Source organism: Sciurus carolinensis, chromosome 4, assembly GCF_902686445.1.
Source record: "Sciurus carolinensis chromosome 4, mSciCar1.2, whole genome shotgun sequence".
NCBI classification, from domain to species: Eukaryota; Metazoa; Chordata; class Mammalia; order Rodentia; family Sciuridae; genus Sciurus; species Sciurus carolinensis.
This window is the reverse complement of record NC_062216.1, coordinates 100,699,884-100,706,884: the sequence shown is the minus strand read 5'-3', so window position 1 is coordinate 100,706,884 and position 7,001 is coordinate 100,699,884. Positions and strand designations below refer to the sequence as shown.

Below are 7,001 nucleotides of genomic sequence, written 5' to 3'. Positions count from 1 at the left end.
AATTTTCCTCTTAGTACCACTTTCATAGTGTCCCAGAGATTTTGATATGTTGTATCATCGTTCTCATTGACCTCTAAGAATTTTTTATCTCCTCCCTGATATTTTTTGTTATCCATGTTTCATTCACTAGCATATTATTTAGTCTCCAGGTATTGGAGTAATTTGTTTTTTATTTTGTCATTGATTTCTATTCTCAGTCCATTATGATCTGATAGAACACAAAGCAGTATCTCTATTTGTCTGCATTTCCTAAAGGCTGCTTTGTGACACAAAATATGGTCTATTTTCGAGAAGGTTCCATGTGCTGCTGAGAAAAAAGTGAATTATCTCGTTGATGGATGGAATACTCTATATATGTCTATTAAGTCTAGGTTATTGATTGTGTTATTGAGTTCTGTGGTTTCTTTGGTTGGTTTTTGTTTGAAAGATCTATCTAGTGATGACAGTGGTGCATTAAAGTCACCCAGAATTATTGTGTTGTGGTCTATGTGATTCCTGAAATTAAGAAGGATTTGTTTGGTGTACAGGGATGCACCATTGTTTGGGGCATAAATATTTACTATCGTTATGTCTTCCTGATTTATGGTTCCCTTAAGCAGTATGAAATGTCCTTCTTTATTCCCTTCTGACTAACTTTGGCTTGAAGTCTACTTTATCTGACATAAAGATGGTAACCCCCGCTTTTTTACTGAGTCCATGTGCGTGGTAGGTTTTTTTCCCATCCTTTCACCTTTAGTCTGTGGATGTCTTTTTCTATGAGATGAGTCTCTTGCAGGCAACATATTGTTGGGTCTTTCTTTTTAATCCATTCTGCCAGTCTATGTCTTTTGATTGATGAGTTTAGGCCATTAATGTTCAGGGTTATTGTTGAGATATTATTTGTATTCCCAGTCATTTGGCTTATTTTTGGTTTTTAAGTTGGCTTGGTTTCTCCTTTGAGTGGTTTTTCTCTAAGGTAGTTCCTCCCTTTGCTGACCTACATTGTTGTTTTTTATTTCCTCCTCATGGAATATTTTGTTGAAAACATTCTGTAGCGCACGCTTTCTATTTGCAAATTCTTTTAACTTTTGTTTATCATGGAAGGATTTTATTTCATCTTCAAATCTGAAGGTTAGTTTTGCTGGGTATAGGATTCTTGGTTGGCAACCATGTTCTTTCAGAGCTTGAAATACATTGTTCCAGGCCCTTCTAGCTTTTACGGAGTCTGGGTTGAGAAGTCGGCTGCTATCCAATATTGGTCTCCCCCTATATGTAATCTGGTGCTTTTCTCTCACAGCCTTCAAAATCCTATCTTTATTTTGAAATGTTAGGCATTTTCATTATAATGTGCCTTGGTGTGGATCTGTTGTGATTTTGTGCATTTGGTATTCTGTAAGCCTCTTGTATTTGATTTTCCATTTCATTCTTCAGGCTTGGGAAATTTTCTGATATTATTTCATTGAATAGGTTGTTCATTCCTTTGGTTTGTATCTCTATATCTTCCTCAATCCCAATAATTCTTAAATTTGGTCTTTTCATGATGTCCCATAGTTCTTGGAGATTCTGTTCATGATTTCTTACCATCTTCTCTGTTTGGGCAAGTTTATTTTTCAAGATTAAATATTTTGTCTTCATTGTCTGAGGTTCTGTCTTCCAAGTGGTCTAGTCTTTTGGTGATGCTTTCCATTGAGTTTTTGATTTGGTTTATTGTTTCCTTCTTTCAAGGATTTCTGTTGTTTTTTTTTTCTTCTGCTTATTGATATTATCATTCATTGCCTGCATTTGCTCTCTTATCTCATCCTTTGCTTCGCGAATCATCTTAATCATGTATAATCTGAAGTCCTTTTCTGACATTTCTTCTAACATACTGTCATTGTATTCTATTAATATAGAATCTAGATTTGTTTGGATCATTTTCTTCCCTTGTTTTTTTCGTGTTGTTCATGTATCTTCCCCTCTAGCACTGCAGATCTGGGCTATTGCAGATTTCCCCCTAGAGGCTTATAGTGGCCCTATAGGTTTCCAAAACCCTTTCTTTAAGGGGAGATCAATATTAGCAGTGCCCAATTCAGACACTATGCAATCCTAGACCAAATAGCCCCTATGAGGACAATAACAAAATTGTCATAATAAACAGAATGAGTTCAAATATTATCTTCAGTAAAACAAACAGATTTGCAAGAAGGTCTGCAGTTTCAAATGGAGGACAAAGAGGATGCAGAGGGATGTAGAATGTGGCTGTTAATGGGATAAGAAAAGAATATACATAAGTTCTAGATAACAGAAAGGGTGAGAGTGTAATCAAAAGAAATTGGATATTAGCAGGCAAAAAAGGGAGAAAGAGACTCTGAGGGAACAGGTAAACAAAAGGAAAAGAGAGCAAGAAAAGTAAAGAAATAAAAACTTAAATTTTTTCAATAAGGAGAAAAAAGAAAATCTACAGTATAACAATCATATAGTAATGAAACCTTCCAGAGTTCAGTAGCCTGATGCATGAGAGGTACCTAACAATGAGCTTCAAGCCTCCAGCAGGCATCTCAGGATGGGTTTTGCCCCACCTAAAGATCAGAGCTATGGCTTCCAGGATTATCCAAGATGGCCGCAAGGCTTCGAAATGTGATGGCAAATGGGGAGCTGCAGCTCAGGGTGTGACCATGGTCAGCAGGAGGTCCTGGAGGCGGGATGCGGTTGGTCAGGCAGGGGTCATGGAGGTCGGGTGTTTGGTGTGGTTGTGGGATCCTGGAGACCGGGTGCAATCAGTCAGTCTGGGGTCCCGGCGATAGGGTGCAGTCTGTTGGTCTGGGGGTCCTGGCAGCAGGGAGCAGTCAGTCGATGTGAGGGCCCCAGAGGCAGGGAGTGATCGATCAGGCTGAGGCATTCTGGAGACGGGGCTCAGTCAGTCCGGCCAGGGGTCCTACAGGGCCTGGCTGTTGTCTCAAAATGGCGGCAGCCACGTGTAATCAAACCCGCAGGTACTGTGACAGTGAACTTCCAGGCAACAGCAGGCAGCTGGTGCTCCACTGGCAGTCGGAGATCACTTTGCTGAATGTTTTTGAATGATCGGGAGGTGAACCTTGTGCGTTGGGTGATGGATAGGTGTAAGGCAGGTGATGGACAGGAGAGAGGCAGGCAAATGGCGGATGATAGGCACCTGACAGTGAACAATCTGCACTCAAAAAAACACATCGATTTGCTGGCAGACTGCAGGTGATCACAACAGACAAATGGGGTAAACAGCAGGGGATCGATAAGCAGCAAAAACTGCCTTACCAAGAAACAGATATCCTCTGCTTGAAACCGGAGTTATGGAGCTACAAGGAACGCAGCCTCCCTCTAGTCTGCCATCTTGGATCTCCTCTCAACACCCTTAATTATACACCCCACCTGACAGAGAACAAGAACTTTGAGTTACTTCCTCCACCTTCACCCTCTTTCAGCAGGAAGCAGCTTGGAGATTTCATAGTCAATATTTTCCAGGAAATGAAAAGTAGAAATTGACAGTGGGGAAATGTAATAATGGTCCACTTTATGCTTTGAATATAGCCCTTGCTGCTCTGCCACTGAGACTGATTTTTAAGATGAACATGTTTCTTTCTCTTCCTCTCTTCCTTCTCCTCCCTAATCTCAGAGGAAACAGGATTACCTTTCTTCCTCATGTTAGGCAGATTTAGTGTCCTTGAGTACAAATCTACCATAGGAATGAAGTAATTCAGACTTTGGCAATGGTACCAGAAGATCTCAGAAATCACTATCTTCCAAATAAAACAGTGAATTACAACTCCAACAGAGAAAATGTGAAGTGTAGCCTTTGAATCTCCTCTTTAAAAGGCCCTGTGTTCCAGCTGATGGACAGAATCACAGCATATGGAACAGGAGTCCCCCGTGTTTCCACTTTGCTACCAAAGCAATAAGCCTTATTTTTCCTTTTCTCAAAAAAAAAAAAAAAAAGAAAGAAATTCTTTTCTGCAACATTTTTTTGAAATCCTCTACAAATAAAGTGACATTAATCCTTCACTAATTAGATATATTAAAATTAAGCTCATATTGTAAATGCTAAGAAAGTAATATGAAATATTGAGAATATTTTACCTTTAATTTTTTTTACCAAGAAATGTTTTATTTTTCTTGCAATAGCTTTGTTAATTGCACAAAATCATGTTTTTGCCATTTAAAGATTATCACACAATCCTATTCTGAAACACAAATGTTCATTAAAAACAAAGCAAAAAACAAAATTCACAACCTTAATCACCTAGATTTGTCATTTAAAGGAGGCTTAATGGAAAAGGGAAGGAGGGCTTTCTTACAAGATTTTCACAAGGGTCACATTTTCGCCTTAAAAGGGAAGGATTTCAAAACAAAGGTGAAATAGCTTAAACAGAAATATTCATAAAAAGGCACTTTAAGAATTGTCAATAATATTAAGATAACATTGACTAACTGGTTTCATTCCAGCATCTTCCCCTACCCCCACCCTCTGTGTCCTCCAGGACTAGGACAGGCTGTGTCAGCATCCACGGTTCACATGTCCAAAAACCACTTCCCAGGGCAGATCCCTTGCAGCACACCACTGGGGCCCAGCACCAGGTCCTTGGCTGCCATTGGATTGGACACACAGGCGAAGGTGATGTCATAAGTTGAAACGACTTCCTCAGGGGTTCTTCCTAGGTGGGTCCCCTCTTTCTCTGCAGTCCAGTTCCAGTCACCGTGTGACCCATTTTTAGCAAGTTGGAAACAATGATACTTCCCATCAGGCCAAGGCCCAAAAATCCTCTTTTTGTCCATGGATGATGGTGCCATTCATGGCAGCTGTGCTGTCTGCTGCCTGGATGGAGGTGTAACCAGTTTCCTCTTCACATATTTTCAACTTCTTTGTGATTGCCTGGTAACAGACAGCTGGATTCTCTGTTTGGCTCAGCAGGAAATGATGGAAATGAGGATCTGCATCTTTGACAGGCTCGCTTGCAGTCGGCTGCCATTTAAATGTGGTCATCGGTCCAGCCATCATCCCCATCATGGTACTAGACTCAGGAATGGTGAGGTCCTTCTCATCCTTTGGGGGCTGATCCTGTTTCCGGGAACTTTGCTCTTGGGCTCTTTTCAGAGGGGGTTTGGAGCCTCTCTCTGCAGAGCCCCAAGACACCCTCTTCCTTCCTTCTCCCACGTTCTTCTTGTCATCAGCAGAGATGTGGGACAATGTCTGGTCTTTCCCTTTGGCTCTCCTGAAGAATTCTTCAACAGCATCCACAGCTTGCTGGAATCATTTATCCTTGTTGATCTTTATCATTTCCTCTTTATGAGCATGCTATGGCTTTAGGCATGATCTTCTGTTCCAAAAAACTTCACAAAGAAGCATTTCTTTCCATGTGGTTTCCTCAAATCCTTGGGTGGATTAACAATCTTTCCTGGCCAAGGAGGATACAGGCCTAGTTTTCCCCACACCAAGTCACCAAGCTGCAGACTCACAGCCGCCATCTTACCACCCCCCCTTTAATGTTTATGTACACCTAGAAAAACTAACTTCAGATGATCGGCATTCAGGATAATTGTTTACATGAAAGAAAAATCTGGTGTGCTTTACTTCTGGCAAATGGATACTAAACAAAACATACATTACAGCAGCAGTTTGGTCCTCCACTAGTAGCATGAGCATCACCTGTGATTTTGTTACAAAGGCATATCTTCGGGTCTCACCTGACTGACTAGGATAGAGCCCAGGAAACTATTTTCAGCAAGCCCTCCAGGTGATTTGTAAACTTAAAATAGTTAAGAAACCACTGTCTCACAAGTTTGGAACCATCACTTGAAAAAAAAATTATATTCTTTAAAATGGTGACCTCATACAGTGTAAAATGAAGTGACTAGATTTTATTGCACATCAGGAGCTTAACACAGGATGTTCCCTATTCCTGGTATGCTTATAGTTCTATTCTTTATGTAGTTCTTTTAAGTTAATCTAGTTATCAGCTGAAAACCCTCTCAGAGCCTGACCTGAGCAAATTATCTATAGTGTATATGAATCCATATGTATTCACAAAATTTGTTTCTTATGATTCTTATTAAATAGGTAGAAATCTAAATAAGTTTAAGTAAAATTTGTTTTATAGTCATTCTATTTCTAAATTGTCTTTCTAGAATAGCATACTTGTCATGTGCCACATATTTTATATACATGATTTCATACTATCCTCACAAAAAACTATCAAAAACACTATGATTTGAACTGGGGAATTATTGAGTTTGAGGAAGTAAAGTCACATATATTTAGTAGCATTGCATTTAGATTCAAATTAGTTTGTGATAAAGTAATTTTTACCACTACTCTTTATTGTTTCTTCACAAGGAATGTAACCATGAAACACATGAAAAATCCTCTATCTGAAAATATTAGTAATATTTTGGTCTAGAATGGTCAATGATTATGGATTTAGGAACTAAACCATAACTATCAGATAAAACTGATAGTATAATTTGGAAACAAATGCAAAATGACCAGAATTATAGTCAAAGCCTAAAATGTTCAGTAACTTCCAAAACCATGCCCAAATTTACTGGTATCAACAAGCAGCAGACAGATGTGAGACAGGTGGAAGCATGAGTTTAAGGCCCACTATGCTGACCCTAACATGCTTTCTGTTAAAAAGCCATTTACCTGCAAACCTCCTGCCTTATGTCACTTATGTTACATTCTTCAGCAAACAAACTATTATGTGCAAAAGAAATGCAGGCCTAAAAGGATACTCCCTACTAATAAGAGGAACACAAGTTATCCCAAAGTGGGGGACTTCTGGGACCTTTACCAGACCAAATTCTAGAACTAAGAGAGATATGATATTTGGAGCAAAGCTCCCTAACTATAAAATCTGTAAAAAGAAGTTCCAGTTAGAACCAGCATGGGCCAAAGTGATCCAGAGTTGCCTTGGATCTTTAGCATGTCAAATCTCCCCTCCATGGAGTAAGACCATGTACAGTGGGACTTGAAATGATGCAATAGTGCTATCAGTCAAAATTTAAAGAGGTGG

The 7,001-nt window shown here is 39.5% G+C and overlaps 1 pseudogene; it reads right to left on the bottom strand.

Moving 5' to 3' along the window:
* Nucleotides 1-4,110: 4,110 nt before the first annotated feature.
* Nucleotides 4,111-6,388, bottom strand: LOC124982268 (putative oxidoreductase GLYR1; annotated as a pseudogene).
* Between the last annotated feature and the right edge of the window lie 613 nt (nt 6,389-7,001).